Source organism: Aedes albopictus, chromosome 3, assembly GCF_035046485.1.
Source record: "Aedes albopictus strain Foshan chromosome 3, AalbF5, whole genome shotgun sequence".
Lineage (NCBI taxonomy): Eukaryota > Metazoa > Arthropoda > Insecta > Diptera > Culicidae > Aedes > Aedes albopictus.
The window spans coordinates 417384401-417404497 of NC_085138.1; the positions used below are offsets into that span (position 1 = coordinate 417384401).

Here is a 20097-nt window from a genome sequence, read left to right on the forward strand (position 1 = left end):
AGAGTTTCCTTCAGAAGTTCCACTGCAGGTTCCATCAGAATTTTCACGAATTCCTCTAGAAAATTTGCCATGGGTTTAATTATTAATTCCTCCCTGAATTGCTTCAGAAATATCTGCTGCAATTCTTCCAGAAAATCAGAAGTTTTGAATCCATTTAAAAATTTCTTCAATGAAAATCTTCAAAAGTTTCCTTCCGAAATATTTCCAATAATTTCTTATAAAGATCCTCCAGGGATTCATTGAAAAAGTTCTCTAGAGAATTCTTCAGAAATTTTCACAATGAATTCCTTGTGAAATTTCTCAAGAATTTCTCCAGAAACTTCGTCTTGGATTCCATCAAAAAATAGCACGGTAAGGGTTGGGTATCTTGCATAATTCAGATCCAAAAGTATTGAGATCCATAAGCCTCTGCGCAGCAACTCCTATCCCTACCTCCGCGTGGTACCAGCCGGACTGCGAGCTACCTTGGGGAAGATCGGGTAACCAACCTCGGTTGGAACTTTGGTCGTAGGCTGATAGGGAAGGGAGAGGGGAGGTTAGTTGATTCTGCCAACCTGAGCGTCAGTTCTCCATGAGGAGCGTCTGATCCCCACCCCATGTTAGGGGCTGATCGACGTCCAAGTGCCAGGGGAGGACTCTATGCTCAATTGTGCACTAAATATGGTCCTGCGGAAAGTAGAGGGTTGGTGTCCGGCCCTGCGAGCCAACTGTAAAAGCCAATTGCAACGGAAAATCAGATACAGAATGATACGAACCGAGACCAACTGCAACGAACCCAGCGAACAGTTCGGCATCGTAGTGCTGCAGGAAGTACGTTGGACAGGATCCATGATACGAACGTGTAGAGTTAATCATACCATCTACCAGAGCTGCCAAAAACACGCGAGCCCGTTTTGGGCGATATGCAAAGACGTGCGTTCGGTTGGTGGCCGATCGTCGAAATAATGGGCAGGCTGAGAATCAAGCCCTCACTCCGAAAGCACTGATGATTACAAGGACGCATTCCACGTGCAGCTCCAACGAGAGTACGACCGTCACACGTCCAATCCACGACGTCAAGACCATCATAAAAGACCTAAACGCTCAGGTAGGCCAGGAGGAGCAATTCAGACCGTCGATTGAAAAGTTCGGCGCCTACCAGCTGACGAACGAAAACGGCTTAAATACAGCTTAAAGATTTCACCACCTCCAAGAGCATGGCCATTCGTAGCATATTTTTTCAACGTTACACCTGAAGATCACCACAGCAGACGGAATCGCAATCATTGAGCTAATATCGACTCTGACCGCTACCTGATGGTCAACGTGCGCCCAAAATGATTCTTCATCAACAATGTACGGTACCGACGACCGCACAGTGGTACCGCCATAGGCCAAAAATCGGAAAATTGATTGTCTAATTTATGAGTTTGTATAATTTTTATAAGTCAATAATGTTCCCAAGAATGCAGAAAATCCATTTTTATGTAAGTTTCTGTTGCATATTTTGCATGAGAGCGTGGGTACTGTTATGCAATTTTATATTCTTTAAATTTGTCGAAAAATCACATGACTTTTGAGTTGTACTCCTCGTCTTCGTATAACAAAAGCAAGTAGATTTTCAATTGGTTTTCAACGCAGAGAATCAGAATAGATGTTTATCTTCCAATTCGAAGCGCTAAAAACCGGATCTGGATGTTTTTGGACCAATGGGGATGTGAGTAATAGGCACATAATTTTACCAATAGAATATATACATAATAAAAATTCATGTAACATTTCAAACATGTTCTTAATCACATTTAATCAATCGTCCGCCAGCAAATGATCAGATTTGAGTAGGAGAATCAATCTGTGAAGGTTGTAGCTGCAAATATCTGCATACAAGCTTGCAGGATGTATTGGAAGTTACCCGTTATTTTTATAAAAAATATGTATTAAAATAACTACAAAATTATATATATATACTAGTTTTTCTGTAATTGTCTGAAATGCGTACCAAAATGACTGAAATTTTTACAGAAGATATTTCAAAGCTTTTTACAATAATTAAGGAATATTTTATTTGAAAACAATCTTTGAAAATGTTATTTTTTTAATTATGAAAAAAAATACACTTCTGGAGGTATTGAGGTATTCATACCTCAATAGTTGCATAATAACCATTCTTATTTGGCCTCGTCAAAACTTACCTCTGTAATTGTCGAATTTGATAAGAAGTTTTCGCATTTGCTGCCAACATTTAAAAAATTTCCTCAAAATCCATTCAGTACCTAATACTGTAGTGCTGGAAGAAAATGGAGTAAATACGCTCTTTTAGTAATATTTACTAAAAGAGCGTATTTACTCCTCACATTCCCTTCCCAAATCGGAATATTTGATAAATTCATTAACGTTAAATCTTAGTGTACAAATTGATTTCTTTTAAAATAGCAGGCGCTGATTAAATTGCAATGACGAAGGGTATTTGTATATATTTTTTTATTGGGTTAGAGCTATACATGATTAAAATTCCATGTACTATATTACTGGATAGCAGTTGCAATGCAATTGTAAAAAACAAATACGACTGGACAGATACTTGAATCTTTTTTATTGTGCAAAACGCAGGGCCATGAATTATATGACATATAACTGTGTAAAGCAATATTTGTATGGTTGAAAAATTTCCTTTTACGTACGTTTTGTGAATTAATTCTGAATATTTGTTTGAAATAATTTCGTAAGTAATTGATTCTGTAATTGCACTATTTTTACTATTGTTTCAGAATTATCGCTTTTGGGCATTAGGTACTGTAGTTATACATACTAATTCGATGTGTGATGATTTTTTCTGTGTTTCGACAATGCAAACTACCTTATTTCTGAAAAAATATTCAGTTTCATATATTTATTTTATTGCAGTAGAAATAGTACTTACTAATAAAATCACAATTATAATGCTAATACTGATTCTATTCACAAGAATCTATTATGATACAGTCGTGCTATACATGTTTTAACGTGCAATACTTAGCAGAAATTCCTCAGAATTTGACCCACTCTTCATAATAATTAAAAATATTTGATTACTGATTTCTGTGCAAAATACAGGTTTTTAATGATATTTTCATTTATCATAAATAAAAATGTTCAAAGTTCATATTTTTCAAGTGATGATCATGAAAATGAACTGGAATATCCTTCTTTAGTCATAGCATGCTATTTCTGGTCAGTTATAATGATTCTGCCCTTCAAAAAACGAAGAAAATGATTTATGACCGCTTCCCTGAACAAATGGAACCACTGTGGACCGCCACGATATTGTTCGTGCAGTTGAAAATCGGAATTTTTGACACGCGAAAATCGATGTTTCTCCTAAACCGTATGTCGGACGTATGTACGTCGGGCACAGTGCGCTGGATAGATGGCCAGGCCCGCTATCCGGCGCACTACGTCCGACGTTAGGTTTCACGTATGGATTTTGAGGAAATTCGATTGTCGGGTGTGGGGAAACCACGGTTTTCAACCGCGACGACAATACAACCTAGACGCAACCAAAGCAACCGATTGTCGCCAAAGCATACGCGCAGAATGTCGAGGCAGCGTTGCCAGACGAGGGTGATAATCAGGATCTGAGAAACCGAACAGCTACCGGAGGAGTGGAAAGAAGGAGTAATCTGCCCCATTCACAAGAAAGGCGACCATTTGGAATGAAAGCGGTTACCATTTTGGATGGACAAAGTGTTATCCCAGAACATCATCCTCTGTCTGTCACACAAAACGAATAAGTTGGCCAGCGCCCGTGGTGAAGTGGCTACACGCTCACTTCATAACTGGATGGTCATGAGTTCGATCCCAGCCCCGGCACTTGCAATTTTTCGTCAGTTGCTCTTCCGAGCAACCAGTTCGATATAGTATAGGCGCTGAACAAAGTATAAGTGCAGCTGTCAATTGAAATCGCTCACGCAGTGCCCTTAATAGTGGACAAAAGAGCTGTAAATTAGGTTAAGTGATTGAAGAATGAAAACAACAAATGAGGTATCAAGTGGGGAGTTATCAATCCTGCTTCATAGAAGGCCGGCCAACAACGCATCAGGTGTACGTAAATACCTGTTCATCGAATTTAAGGCGGCATGCGACAGTATCGACCACACAGAGCTATGGTAGATTATGGACGGAAACGACTTTTCTGGGAAGCTGACCAGTCTGATCAAAGCAGCGCCAAAAGGAATCCCTGGAAGATTCTCTAGAAGTAACTCCTGGATGATTCCCTAGAAGGAATGCTCAGTGGGAATTTGGTAGGTATCTCTAGTTGAAACTCCTGAAGCAATCCACAGAAAGAACTTCTGAAAGAATCCCCAGAGGGAACTCCTAGAGGAATTCTCATAAGGAACTTCTCGAAGATTCACCAGAGGGAACACCTGGAGGAGTCTCCAGAGGGAACTTCAACAGGAATCTCTAGAAGAAACACCTGGTGGAATGCCAAGAGGATCTAGTGGAGGAAGAAAAGAAAGAAAGTCCTTGAGGAATTCCCAGAAGGAATTCTTGGCGGAGACTCCAAAGAGAAAGTGTTGGGAAATTGTCGAAGGAATTTCCAAAGAAATTATAAATGAAATATCAGAAATTCGGAAATTCCTACAGAAATTATTCGAGAAATTCCTGAAAACTTTTCCACAGGAATTGTCAAAGTCATTTACGTATAAATTCCAAATGGGATTACCGCAGGAATTACTGAAGGAATTGACAATCAGCCAGAGAAATTCCCACAAAAAAAATCCGAACGCACTTACAGGGGATAGACAAAATGATCGGGACAGGCAAAATTTTCCCTTTTCAAAAAATATTCAAATAGCTGTAACTATTCGAAAAGTGCATCAAATATTCTTAAATTTTTACTGTAAGTGGATCAACTAGTTGTGTATCAGTGGACAAAATTTGGAAAACATCGGGATATTCTGCACGAAGTTATAAAGATTCTAGAATAAGGTATATTTATCCGATAGCCAACTTGGAGCTGTTATATCTCCGGATTCAATAAACCGAATGCAATGAAATTTTGACCATTTACGACTTATATAATGAGCTCTGAAAAACGTTCAACTCAACTTGAAATTAATCACAAGAGAAAAAGTTATAGCGATTTCATTTATTTTATGATTTTTTAGTAAAGTGGTCTATTTTTAATATGCACCCCATTACTTTTTCAATGAATTGCCGGCTATGTTGTTACTTTCTTTCAAAACATATTTATATTCAAGACAATTAGAGGGAATATAAGTGAACTATAATTAGCATCTTGAATTTTGAAACGATGTTGAAATTTAAGAAAATTTGGTGTTTTTTAGAAAAATAATCTAATCGTTATAATTTTCTTGCGTGTTAAGAATTTTAAGTTAAGTCAAAAGTTTTTCAAAGCTCATTATATAAGTCATAAATGGTCAAAACTTCATCGCATTCAGTTCATTGAATCTGGAGATATAACAGATCAAAGTTGGCTATCGGATAAATATACCTTTTCCTAGAATCTTTTTAACTTCGTGCAGAATAGCCCGATCTTTTCCAAATTTTGTCCACTGATACACAACTAATTGATCCACTTACAGTAAAAATTTGAAAATATTTGATGCACTTTTTGAATAGTTACAGCTATTTGAATATTTTTTGAGAAGGAAAAATTTTGCCTGTCCCGATCATTTTGTCTATCCCCTGTATATAAGAATTTCTGAAAAAACTTCTGATGGCAATTGGCGAAGTAATTTGCGAAGCAATCGCTGAAACACTTTTTAACTAAATAATCGACGGAATTCACTTGGGAACTACTGAAAGATATCCCAAAGAAAAGAAAATTGAAATTTCTTCGAGAATTGCCGAAAGAAAAATTCAAAGAAATTACTGACGTTATTCCCTTAGAATTCGCAGAAGGAATTCCTAATCAGATTACCGAAAGAATCATGGAAGAAATTCTCTGTGCCAAAGAGTTAAGACAACATAATTTCTAATACATAATTACAAAAGTTAAGAAACCCAAAATAGAATCACACAATTGAATGTTGTTATAAATGCAGCTAACGATTTTAAAATCCTCAACGTAGTACCTGTAGGAGATAAATGTTTCATGGTTAAGAAAATAAATAAAATTAGCTTGTTTAGATTTTGCGTGCTTGGTATAAAGCCACAAATGCTATAAAATATTCGTAATGGAAAAGGGTCCGATCGGGATACAGTAAACTAGAGCAACAATGCAGAAGAACGATGGTCGCCTTTGTAGATTTTCTCTACAGAGAGTAATTTCATATTCGAGAGGCAGATGGGTTCGGATCGCGAACGATCGGTTAGATCACGAGGTGCATGATGATTCGGTTTAAAATCGTAAAACATGGGTGGAGAGGCGCGAAAGGTAGACGGCAGTTCAGATGGAGGATGATGAGTAAACGTGCAAAGTGTGCGAGTGCAAAGCAGCTCGGGGTGCACACAGTTCGGAGCAGGGATGCCAAATATACAGATTTTTCTGTAATTATACAGATTTTTTCGTAGCTTATCATACAGAATTCTGTATACCAATATTACAGATTTTTGGAAAAGGATGCAGATTATACAGATTTTTCAAAAACTTACAGAATTTCATACAGATTTTCCGTAAAATAATACAGATTTTCGGAAAAAGTAGTCATACAGATGATACAGATTTTTGGAAGGCCAAAATACAGATTTAAATTTGGCAACCCTGCCCCACGGAACCTGTTCTAGGCAGAGTTGTCAAAACTACAGATTAATCTGTATTTATACAGATTTTTTAGCTTTTTTCAGATACAGAATCTGTACATACAGATATACAGATTTTTTGGATTGGGAAAATAAATACAGATTTTTCAGCTCCAAAAAAAATCGATATTTTGTTTGAGTGTATTTTGCTTTTAAAAGTATTCATCCAACCTTTTATAAGCACCTCGTCGACGTTGACATTTGTAAAAATACCAGCATGATTTATTTAACAACACCAATACCACCCAGAAATCATACACGTTGCAGAAGTGTGATTGTATTGGTGAATTGTTTTCATTATGATTATGAAACTTTTCAAATGGATTCAAACTTTTCTCATGGAAATCGGCAATTGAAGTGTGCGTGTGTCAAACATCAGAAACCCTTGATCGAAACCAGTAGTCAAATCAATACCAGTGAGTTGTAGTGAGGAAAAAGAAAACAAAAACTAGTTGCTTTCTGCGCGGGTAAAAGTTTGTACTGTTTTCGACTACGTTTGGTGCGGTTATTTTCGTGTCTCGAGTTTCTCAGAACTACTGAAAGTACACCGAAAATGTCCAAAAGGACGATCGATTCGTTCTTTGGAAAAGGTAAGTAAATGGTTTCAACCGTTTGTTTTTAAGATATTGAATCATTTTTTTTCTTTCAGCACCGAAGTTTCAGAAGAAGGGGCCAAATTCAAGCTCGACATATTTGAATGATCATTGCCGGCAGCAGATTCCAGATCAACAAGGACCAGTAGAGGATGGTAAATATTTGGATGGATTCTTTATTTGTAAACCGGTAATGATTGACGGTTGTATTTCTTCTTTAAGACGACAGACCTTCCCGTTCTGAAGGCGACGGTGCACAGAACACGGAGAGCGCGCACCAGGAAATTTCGATTTCGTCAGAAAGCAAAAGTAATTAGACTTTTTTCCAGAGATTACACAGTCTCATTTCAATATTCCTTTCTCAGACGACTGTCCTGGTACAACTACTATAAACTCCGATGTGGCATGTGACAGAGATACCGTTCCGAATAAGCGAAAAAAAACTTCAAAAGAAAATCAACCAAAAATGAATCTACAGAAGTTCAAAGAAGAGTGGATCAATTCGGAGGAATATCTGTGCTTTGAGAAGTACAGGCAGGATCCATATTTTGCTTACTGTAAAGTTTGTCTGGACAAGCTTAGCGTAGGACGGGGAGGTAAGTCCAATTTAAACACACATATTCAAACGAAACGTCACCGCGAAGCAGCCAACAAAATTCAGGACGACGCCAGCTGCTCTAACATTGAGGACTACTCTCTTGCGGATAAAATTTTCGAGGCCGAGCTGAAAATTTCCTCATGGGCTGTGGAGCACAATATCCTGTTTGCTGCAGTGGACAAACTGGCCGACGTTCTGAAAACTATTGACACGGAATCGAAAGTATTACTAATGATCCGTCTGGGGAGAACAAAAACTTCTTCTGTAGTTAGCGGGGTTATTGGAGCTACCCAACATGAAGAACTGGTGGAGAAAATGAAAACATCGGAATTTTCGATAATGGTCGATGAATCCACCGACTTGGGAACCGTCAAAACTTTGGCTATTGTTGTTCGCACTTTTGACGAGGGAGAATTTCAAGTAAAGGACAGTTTTTATCGATCAGTTGAACTGAAAAGTGGGGATCACAAATCGGTTTACGATGCAATTGTACGAGAATTTGTCAAAGATGGAATCGATTATAAACGTCACATGATAGGTTTCGCATCCGATGGCGCTTCGGTCATGATGGGGAGTGAAAATTCTGTCATGCGCTTGTTCAAGAAGGACTGTCCTAACTTGATAGTTGTGAAGTGCACATGTCACTCGTTGGCTTTATGTGCTAGCTACGCTTGTGGCCAAATTCCCAACTATATTGAACAGCTGATGAAAGATATATACTCTTACCTCTCCCATAGTCCTAAACGGACTAATGAATTTAATATGATACAAGACATATTGGAAACCAAACCATTGAAAATGCTGAACTCTTCTTCAACCAGATGGCTTTCTCTCGAGGCTGTAGTTAGCCGAAACCTTGAGAGATTTGATGAGCTCAAAATGTTTTTCACTTTTCAAGTCAACTACGATCGTATCTGATTAACAAGCTCAACCGAACGTTTCAATCTGAAGCACCAGAGTATACGCAAATTTATTCGAAAACAAGGACCTTATACCTTACCCTTCTGAGTAATGTCTGCGATGAACAGTACCTGCAGAACATGGGTACTAAATCGAGCTTCCGTGATTTCGAAAAGCACCTGAAAGATCCGAAGGACATCTACGTTGGACTTGAAGCTACAGCAGAAGAGGCAAAACGGTTAGATGAGGGCAGGAAAGTGACGTTCAGGGATATTTGCCGTAACTTCTACGTGGAACTGATCAAACAAATCGAGAAACGGTTTCAATTTCAGCGACAACGTGTTGAAGGCAGCTTCGATGATCAACGTGTCTAAGATTGGATCGTACTCATCATTACATGAAGTGGCAAAGCATTTTCCATTCTTTTTGAAGTCTGATAAGGAGCAGGATTTGGAAAATGAGTTCCGAGAACTTAAAACCAATTTGATTTGCGGAGACGTTCAAGTGGATGAGAAACTAACTTCCCAGCAAAACTGGTTCAAGCTCCTAAACGTTAAGCGAGGAGACGGGAGTTTTGCGTATCCTACTTTGAGAAAATTCATCATCAACTTCCTCATCATTCCTCACTCGTCAGCTAGCGTTGAACGAATTTTCTCACTTCTGAATGCGAACAAAACAAAAGTGAGGAACAGGTTGAACACAGAGTCGATTGATTCTATTTTGAAAGCAAAGGCGTATGTTGCAGCTCGGGGTGGTTGTATTGGAGTGAAACTAACAAAACAATTGAAAAGCAAATTTTCATCGTCTATGTACAAACAGCATCAAGTGAAAAGCGATTGATTGTTCTAAGAATTGATTTGTTCGTTGTTAATAAAAATATATCAAAACATATTCTGTGTACTAAATTAAAATACGATTGGAAATTCCACACATTACATTTTACAGCATCTTGAAGTATATTTTTATTTTGTTATTCTACCTACATCCATCGTAATTTTAAGCGAAAAAGCTTATTTTGCTTTAATTGACTCAATACAGATATCGATACAGATTTTTAAAGAATGAAATACAGATGGAAAGATTTTTTTCTGAAAAAATACAGATTTACTTTTGGCAACCCTGGTTCGGAGAAAGACATGTCAGAGGAGATATCTGATAGCCGAACGGGTCGCTGAGAATCTCTCTCGGAAGCATAAATAAATCGAGAGCGTTTTTCGGTAAAGAGCATCGGCTTAGGTTCGCGGCGGTTTGGATGACATTGAGAGATCATTCTGTTGGCTAATGTTAGCACGATCGAACGTAGTTTTTTGTAAGTGCGTGAAACTTTCAGCGGATTGGTAAGTTGCCGGCTGATTGTGATTTTCGGCGGGTTTTTGAAAATTAGTCCGAAATGGACAAAGTGTTACGACAGTACCCACTCCCAACAGCTCCTTACTGGCCAGAATAAGTAAAGCAACATCAATATCAGCGGTGACCGTCCAGTCTGTCCCGCAACGTGGTTGAATGAATTACAGTTCTCGCGTTTAGTATCATACAGGCGTATCTACAATGATCGATTTCTCTTCGTCGATTTTCTCTTCGGATTATTCCGGAAAATACGACCAATATTCGGATGATTTCTCGGTGTATTTTGGTGAGTGACGACTAGGACTAGCACCTAAAACAGCAAAAACAACCAAAAATGATTTGCAAGCCAAGTTACTAGCCGAAGAGAAAATCGATGAAGAGAAATCGATCATTGTAGATACGCCCGTATGATACTGAGCGCGAGAGTTATAGTGAGCACACGCGCCTTCGTTGCTGCTGTTGGTTTTCGATTTCTACCTCACGCCGTGTGGTGCTTGTTACAGCGGGGAGCGTTTACGCATGAGATGCAATTTAATAAAGTATGCTATAAAGTTCGTCTTTTGGTATTATAACTGGTACCATTAGACGACAAATTTTCCAAGGTACGAAATTCCATACTTTCATATAAAAATAATTAGTAATCCTGGGCGTAAGCACGCGCAAGTCTTTCAAGCGCAACAATACATACAAACGAATTCATTTCGTCGTCGACTAGGGTGTGTCTGCGATTATATGAGCTGACTGTGGATATCAGAAGTTTCGAGGAAACAAAATTACTAATATGGCTGTTCTGTTTGTATATATTATGACTGTACGAGTATTGTTTTTTCGGTCCAATCAAGGAACGATAGGTATACTCTGAGACGGTATACATAGAGCGAACTTTTATTAGTCTTATATTTTGCATTACCTTGGGAATGCGAGATGCAGTGGTAATAACGGATTATACATTACATCCGTAGTATATTATACTATATTATATTATTGTACAACATTTTGCTGGTTTGTAATATAATAAAAGTAAACCATAATAATATATAATATTTTCTGAACAGCAATTTTGCCACGTTGCGCTAGTATTTATAGGTCAATAGTTCATTTTCATAGCAGATTCACTCCAGAAATTTCAAATCGGCGGTTGATCACATATGTACATTTCTCAGGCTCGCCACGTCCTTTCCCCTTAAGAAATCAACCAATCCCGGGTAGACGAGAATATCTCAATCAGATCTCAAATCGAACAATTTTTGATATCTCTATGTGGTTTTAATGTGTTATTCAAAGATTTACTTAATACCGCACGAATAACTCAAAGTGATAAGATATCAATGTTTGTTCTTGTCGAAATATCTGAAAACTTCTGCATAAGAACAAATTTAGCTCTTCTGGACAAAATGAAGCACATACACCCATAGAGACGGGTCAATGTTAGTTAAATGCCATGTGCCCCTTTCTGAGCTGTGGAAACGAAGAAACTCATGATCTTATTCCCCATACATATGTTCCTAACAGTGAGCCACAGTTGAGTGGTAAGCATCGCCGCCTGCGGATCCTGGGGTCGAAGGTTCGATGCTGGCTGTTGGATAATTTTTTCTTATAATTTCAAGGAAAAAGGTCGACAAATCTTGTCTGATATTGTTTTGATCTTGAAATATCTTAACGAGCTTTTATTGAGCACTTCTTCATACTAGATTTTGATATTGTTTCTGATGTTTTTCCTCTTAAACTCTCTCAATCAAACGAACACCAGTTTTTGTACTTTAGTAATTCAATAACTGAATGTGTTATCCATTTGATTTTGTCACCTACTCGGGATGTACTGAAATTTCTCTTGGCCAAAATACATTATGTGTAAATATAGCAAAAGCATTTGATGGTATTAACACTTTGCAAAAATAAAAAGTTTTGTGTTTATGTGCTCGTTTAAGTTATGTATTATTTTTTAAATATTTTTATAATTTTTTATTTTTAATAACATAGTGTTTCGATCAATATCTTCTATTGAATATTTTCGGATCGGCCTCACGACTGACCAATAGCAAGCTGTACAGCTTAAATTGGAATCTTGGCATTCTTGCTTTGCGAATGGCCCATAAGCTGAGATTACTAGAACGATTTTTATATTTTTTTCTTTTTTTCCTTTTTTTCACACCGCACAGTGGGAAAAATCGACCTAAAAATCGGATCTTTTAACGCCGCTGGTTTCGGTACGTGAAGTTGACCATTTCTGACGTAAAAAACTACGAGAAATCGATTGGTGGTAATTTCATTCACCGCACGGCCCGGGAAGTGGTCCATTTTGACCCATTTTGCCCTTTTTTCATACAAAAAGAGAATCAAAATGTACTTTCAAACAACTAACACGACTGTAGATCATTGAAAATAGCTGCAGGTGTAATTAGAGGTTATAAGAAATCATAAACATATATGAAAGATTCTTTTAATTGCCTATATTGCCCCATATGCCCCAACAACTGCTAAAATTGTGAATTTTATATGATTACTGTTACTGATTAATGTTACTGATTTGAATTTCTTTTTTTTTTGCATAAACAAAAAGCGCTAGATCTGTTATCACCAAAATCATCTGAAGTAGTTGTCCAATTTGCCCCATTTGGCCCTATTATCGTAGAAAAATGATATTTAAAGTGTATTTATAAGAAACAGATACTGTAATGGAACGTTGAAATTAGTTTTAGTTGCAATTGGAAGCTAACAGCTATCATGCGCATAAATGAAAGATATTTTCCCTATTTTGCCCTACATGCCCCAAAAACTGCTGGATGATAACATTTTTTCTATTGTTTTGTAATGTCACTGGTTGCAATACATGAAGTCCTAGATCATTTTTTATACATACAAATACGGTCTATCGATAAGGTTTAAAATCATTCACGGGAAGATACAAATAGCTGTCTATTTTACCCCAATTTGCCCTGATTTGTTGTCGCCTCATGAATGAATTGATTTCCCCCATTTGCTAATGTCCGAATTGATGGACTTTTGTTACTGAAACCAATGTAATCGAAAGGACAGTTAAAACATATGACTTTGGTGGGGAATACAGGGTATAATAGTATTAACCCTAATCATAATTTGTGGCAAATATGCACACAACTGATTAAATGAGGCATCTTAAATATATATAATTTGTTGCTTTGAGACGCACTATTTAATCAGTTTAGCGCACATTCGACATATTTTATAAAATGCTTATTATGCCCTTAATTCCCCATCAAAAGCTAAAATTATAGAAAAAGTTATATAGGGTGAACAAGGGTATTATCGGCAGATTTGTTCTCTTCGTCATGGAGGGTTTTTGTGGGCCGAATTGCCTGAAATTTGGGCATATAACTCAGCTTGGTTGGGAAGGATTTAAGGCCAATTCTGAGTTCAGCACGTTTCAAAAAACCCCCCATGACGAAGAGAACAAAACTGATGAAAATACGTAAATTCCCCTTTATGTCTTTTTGATAACATTGGTTTCAGTACCAATGCTAATAAGGGAAATTAATTTATTCATTACTTGACAAAAAATCATTCATTATTCATTACATGAAAAAAATCAGGGCAAATTGGGGTAAAATGGACAGCTAATCCGATAATGATTGTAGAATTATTCGATAAACCGCATTTGTATGTATCAAAAATGATTCAGGGCTTCATGTTTTGCATCCAGCGACATTACAAAACCATACTAAATATGTTATTATCCAGCAGTTTTAGGGGCATGTAGGGTAAAATAGGGAAAATATCTTTCATATATGTGCATGATGACTGTTGGCTTCCAATTGCACCTAAAACTAATTTCAACGTTCCATAGCAGTATTTGTTTTTCATAAATACATTTTAAATCCCATTTTTCATGAAAATAGGGCAAAATGGGGCAAATTGGACAACTCCCGAAGATGATTCTGATGAAAAAAGATCTAGCGCTTTTTGTTTATGCCAAACAAAACAACTTCATGTCAGTAACATTAAGAATTCATTCATAATTAGGGAAAATTGTGAATATCCGACAGTTGTTGGGCATATGGGGCAAACTAAGCATTTTAAAGAATCTTCCATGTATTCTTATGATTCCTATTAACTTACAATTACACCTGCAGCTATTTTCAATGATCTACAGTCGTGTTAGTTGTTTGAAAGTACATTTTGATTCTCTTTTTGTATGATAAAAGGGCAAAATGGACCTCTTCCCGGGCCGTGCGGTGAATGAAATTAGCACATATCGATTTCTCGTAATTTTTTACGTCAGAAATGGTCCACTTTACGTATCGAAACCAGCGGCGTTAAAAGATCCGTTTTTTGGGTCGATTTTTCCCACTGTGCACCGCAAGAAAACGTTACAGTGGGTGGCTGAAAAGACCCACCTAAATTATTATTTTTTTTATATGAAGGGCATTATGGAGGGGGTAAAGAGGTGAAAAGTGATCGATTTTTGTGTTACGAAATAAATTGATGCTTCCTTAAAACATTTTGTGGCTACTCTTTTTTACACATCCCTGAGATCCATTTTTGCCTCATTTAAAACCTCCAGAGTTTATTTCCCCCTTCAATTTACCCACCCTTATATTTTTTTACCCTCTAAATGAAGATGAAGATTCATTCTACATATAAGTAATTCGTCAGGGCATCCAAGCATGATCAGTTCTTATCTAGGTACTTACCGAGTTCGTTCCTAATCAAAACAAAATAAATAATAAATTCAATAAACATGTACTCCCAATTTAGATAAGCATTCGTCTGTCAACAAGCGAAGCGTGATTTTCCAGTCTTCTTCGCCAGTCACTTATCGATCTATGATCAAAAAAGTACCTTCTCTCACCCGCACATGTATCGTGGCCGAACCCCTCTAGCCTCGAGCAAATTTGTTGCTTGTGCTTTGTGCATAAAAATAAAGTGAATAAATCCAACTGATAGCACGATTCGCCTCTCAACTACGCTGACCGTCGCTGATGTCTGCCTGCTGCTCGAGAGCATCGTTGTCGTCCAGCGCCAAGAACGACGAACGACGTGATTTTCCATGGAAACTTGAATATCCGCTGCTGGTTGCTGTTGCTGCTTCTGCTGCGTAGGACTTCGTTTGTTCTCTTCTCTCGCCACCATTCAGCACGAAAATAAACTTTTATTAGAATTATCCACCGACCGCGTCTTCTTCAAGGTTTTATGATCCCTCGAGGCGCTTCAGGGGAGCAAACGCTTTGATTGAATTAGTAATGCTAATAATGGTTGGCGGTGGCCACGACGACCACCGGCAGCGTCAAACTGCGAGGGACTTTCTCTCGGAAAAATAAAACGCAAGTCAAGCACAATTTCTTTTTCTTAAATAGAGTACTTTTTCTCATCTTTATTTCTCTCAACTTAAGTACAAATTTCATTTTCGCTAAATATAGGATGAGCTCCACCGTTTTGGCGAGGCTTCTTACTCTTCTCGTCGCTTTCGTACCTACTTTGAGTTCTTCCCGTATTCAACGCATTCTGACGCGTGGTTGGTCACCACGAGTTTGGGGAGGCTTTCCTTCTTCTCGAAACAAAAAAATGAATAAATTTACCACCGCACAGCTTGTAAGTTAAGTAAGTATAAAGCCTGCTAAGGGGAGGACATTTTCTTTTGCGGGCTCCCACCGTATCGTAATCACACCGTATCATACCACCACGCGCACTAGAAGCTTAAATGGGAGTTCCACCCTCATCGCGGTCGGGGCGTCGACAATACTGTGAAGCGGGGACACCGACCACGTCGAGGGGTGAAGTCGGAAGTAAAACTAAATGAGTTGCAAATATTTACACGAGGTCGATGCGGAGAATGGAAATTTGGATGCCGTTTGGATACGTTTTTTTATAAATTTCGAAAAATTAATGGGTAATGTAGCTTCAATTCTTCTGGTTGCATAGTAGTAAAGGGGTTTCGAGGTAAATCTACACAGTTCGAAAAAAACCTGTAAAATTATGACGGATCGAATGTAACAAAAGGACCCCGTCATATAAGATAGAAATTTTAGAGCTATTTTAAAATTACATTGCAGATATCTTTTAGAAAATATAATGAAAAATTTAGCTCCTAGCGAGAATTGAACTCAGATCCTTGGGGTGTGAGTAGCAAGCCCGAGCACTCTCGGCTATCTCATCTTGTTTAGTAGCAGACAGTCAATGTTAAACTGCTTCTACCATAATGCACGCATTCCCGACATGCTCCGGCTGCTGATAGAGAAAACGGGGAAACCGCTACAGCTACGAGCAGCCATTCGTTTAGCTGATGACGGAGAGTGGCAGGCATGATTTATAGCAGATGCATGTAAATTTAAAGCGAATATGCTTTAAAATCTGTAAACAAGCCGTCTGACCAGCAGCGGGCTGCTCGGCTGACGTTAAATGTTGGTGATTTACATTTCTCTGTCACTCATTTTGGTTTTGAGTCCGCCATTTTGGGAATTCTGGTCGCTATTTTTTGATTCCAGACTTTTTTCTTATACTAGATAAACCCATATTGCATGGCTTTAGAGCCTTAAACTCCATTGAATAGCCGCCATCTTGAATATTGAGCCACCATCTTGGATTTTAGAATGCCATATATTTATAGGGCGATGCTATTCTGGTCGCCATTTTTGGACTCCGGATATCTTTCCCATATCAAATATATCCATTTTGGATGGTTTTAGAGCCTAAAACTCCATTTAACAGCCGCCATCTTGAATTGGAAGCCGCCATCTTGAACTTAAGACCGCCATCCTGGATATTCTGGCCGCCCCATATCAAATATACCCATATCGCATGGTTTTAGAGCTTAAAACTCGTTTAATGGCAGCCGCCATTTTGAATATGATGCTGCCATCTTGAATTTAGGACCGACATTGTTAAATTTCTGGTCCCCAGTTTAGATTTCCACCAAAAATTCGTCAACCATGCTGAAGCTTAAAAAAAATGATGTGTCGCATGATGGGGCTTGGTTCAGTTTTATTAACAGCCAGTTTTACTGCTGCTGGTCCGGATCACTGAAATGGTAATAAATCCGGAACACCAATTCAAATATTTTTTTTAGTAGCAAACAATGTGGTAAAATTCCGATTCGATTCGAGTTATAATCCGAAAAATCGGCCAATGGGAAGTCCCTTTAAAGTGTGTGAGCTTTGTTGTACACAGACATACATACACACATGCATAAGCACACAGACGTCATCTAAATTCGTCGAACTGAGTTGATTGGTATATGTGACTTGACCCTCCGAGCCTTCTATCGAAAATTCGATTTTTGAGTAAACATATACAGCCATTCCATAGAAAAACGATATAGTGCATCTCCGATTGTCGTGAAACTTGGTGGGCTTGTAGTTCTTCGGAAATAATTAGACCCGTATTTTTTTTATTTCGTCATTAGGGTGACCAATTTTTATATAGGGTAGTCCAAAAAAATAGGATTTTTCAAAACTAAAAATTTTCAAAAAAAATCGTAACTTTTGAACCAGTTGACCGATTTTAAACTTCTTTTTTTGTTTGAAAGCTATTGAATTGTAGTTTTCAGAAAAAAATACGTTAAAGGGGCAAAAATGTAAAGAGTACTATAAAATATGCAAACATATTAGTTTTTTCACGTTCTATGGTCTCGGGACCAAAGAGGTACCTTGGTTATATATTTTGATCAGAAAATTCAGGAAATTTGGTGTAACATATCAAAAAATTAGAGATGTATGTTTTTTAGTTTTTGAGATATGATTTTTTGAAAATAAAAGGTCAAATTGTCCCATACAAGACACTTTTTTAAATTTGATTATATTTTGATTCCTTATAATATTATGGATACCAAAACAACCAGGAATCACTTTAAAAAGCAATACTATGCATAGTTTTATGAGAATTTGCAATTTCAAGCAATTTTAGAGTAGCTAGTACTAAAATATATGACTCTCTATATTCAAAAAATCATATCTCAAAAACAAAACAACATACATTTCTGATTTTTTGATATGCTACGCCAAATTTCCTGAATTTTTTGATAAAAATATAAACCAGGTACCCGAGACCATGAAAACGTGAAAAAACTAATATATTTGCATATTTTATAGTACTCTTCACATTTTTGCCCCTTTAACGTATTTTTCCTGAAAACTATAATTCAATAGCTTTCAAACAAAAAAAGAAGTTTTAAATCGGTCAAATGGTTTAAAAGTTACGATTTTTTGAAAATTTTTAGTTTTGAAAAACCTTAAATTTTTTGGACCACCCTATATGAAAATTGGTCACCCTAATGACGAAATAAAAAAATACGGGTCTAATTATTTCCGAAGAACTACAAGCCCACCAAGTTTCACGACAATCGGAGATGCACTATATCGTTTTTCTATGGAATGGCTGTATAGCCTTTCGGTACACCTGTGGTTTTCCCTGAACATTGTCACAGGTATCAACAGAATAACAGAAATAAACAAAATATATTTGCTTTTGCCCTTTGAAGACGGCATATTTGCATGTCTGGATACAACCTCGCTGCTCTTCAACACGTTTGTAAAGGTCCGGTTTTCACGGCTGGGCTAATGTGACCCATCCGTCTCCGAAGGGTTAAAGATAAGTTTTGAAAGCACTATTAATTTCAAGAAGAATACAATCGAATTTTTTCAATCCTATCTGAACAAGATAGGTATAGAATAATTATTTTAAATGTTTTTTTTAGGATCTGCTACAAGTCTCAGATAAGCTGTTGGTGTGGCCCAATAAATAATTTTGCAATTTGTCTGGCAAGAATTTTCTAAAATTTTCCATAAATTTTGGGGTTACAGGTTTTGCAGCTTCTGAATATACAAGAGCAGAACTAATCCTTATATAGATCCAACTGGATGCACTTGTAGAATTTTACAGAATACAGTTCTTGCGTAGAGTGGCTATACATATACTTTCCTGCGAAGGAGTTTCAGGAGGAAGAGTAATCTAAGGGGATAATTCTTGGAGGACTCTTAGAAAAATCCCTAGAGGAATTCCCGGCGTAATCTCTGGATAATTTTGCAGATGATTCCCCGGAGGGATCTCTTGATGAATTTCTGGAGGAATTTCTGAAGAGTTTACCGGAAGAATTTCTGGAGGAACTTCTGGAGGATTTCTGGGATTAATCCTTGGTTGAACCCTAATAGAAATCTATGAAGGAACCCCCAGTTAAACTCCTGTAAAACCCCTTGGAGGAACTTCTGCGTAAATCGCTGATGGATTTTCGGAAGGAATTGGTGAAATTTTCCCTGAAGAACTATTTTTGAAAAATTGTTGGCGAAATTTTTAGACAAACCTCTCAATTAATTTCTAGACGAATCCCTGGGCATTTCTTTAGAGGAATCCCTGAACAAATTGCTAGAGGAATCTCTGGTGGAATTCCTGGAGTAATCAAACGCATAAAAATTGTACCTGGACATACCCAAAAGACAGCAAAGAAGAAAAGAATGTGGCAATTTGATACTATCTTGTTTATAAAAGGTGGAATAAGGTAAAAGTAGTGATTTGTGGTTTAGGCTATAGATCGCCAATCCAGAGACGGCGGGCTCGATTCCCGTTCCGGTCGGGAAAATTTTCTCGACTCCCCGGGCATAGTGTATCATTGTACTTACCTCACAATATAAAAATTCATGCAATGGCAGGCAAAGGAAGCCCTTCAATTAATAACTGTGGAAATGCTCAAAGAACACTAAGTTGAAGCGAGGCAGGCCAAGTCCCTGTGGGGACGTAGAGCCAGAAAGAAGAAGAAGTGATTTGATACTATCAATTGGGTTGCGACCCACTTGATGCAAGGTTATTAAAAAATGTAGCCGAAAATGACCACATTCTATCTCGCCAGATATCGGTTACAAATGTATTGCTACAGGTGCTGCGCTACCTATCGGACGAGTCGCGAATTAAGATCATCCGAGATAGTTCTTCACTCGAATATCAACTTTGCTGCAAAGTGGCAGACGTCTA

The 20097-nt window shown here is 37.6% G+C and overlaps 1 pseudogene; it reads left to right on the forward strand.

Moving 5' to 3' along the window:
* The first annotated feature begins 7782 nt into the window (after positions 1 to 7782).
* On the forward strand, positions 7783 to 9531 carry LOC115268168 (uncharacterized; annotated as a pseudogene).
* The last annotated feature ends 10566 nt before the right edge of the window (positions 9532 to 20097 follow it).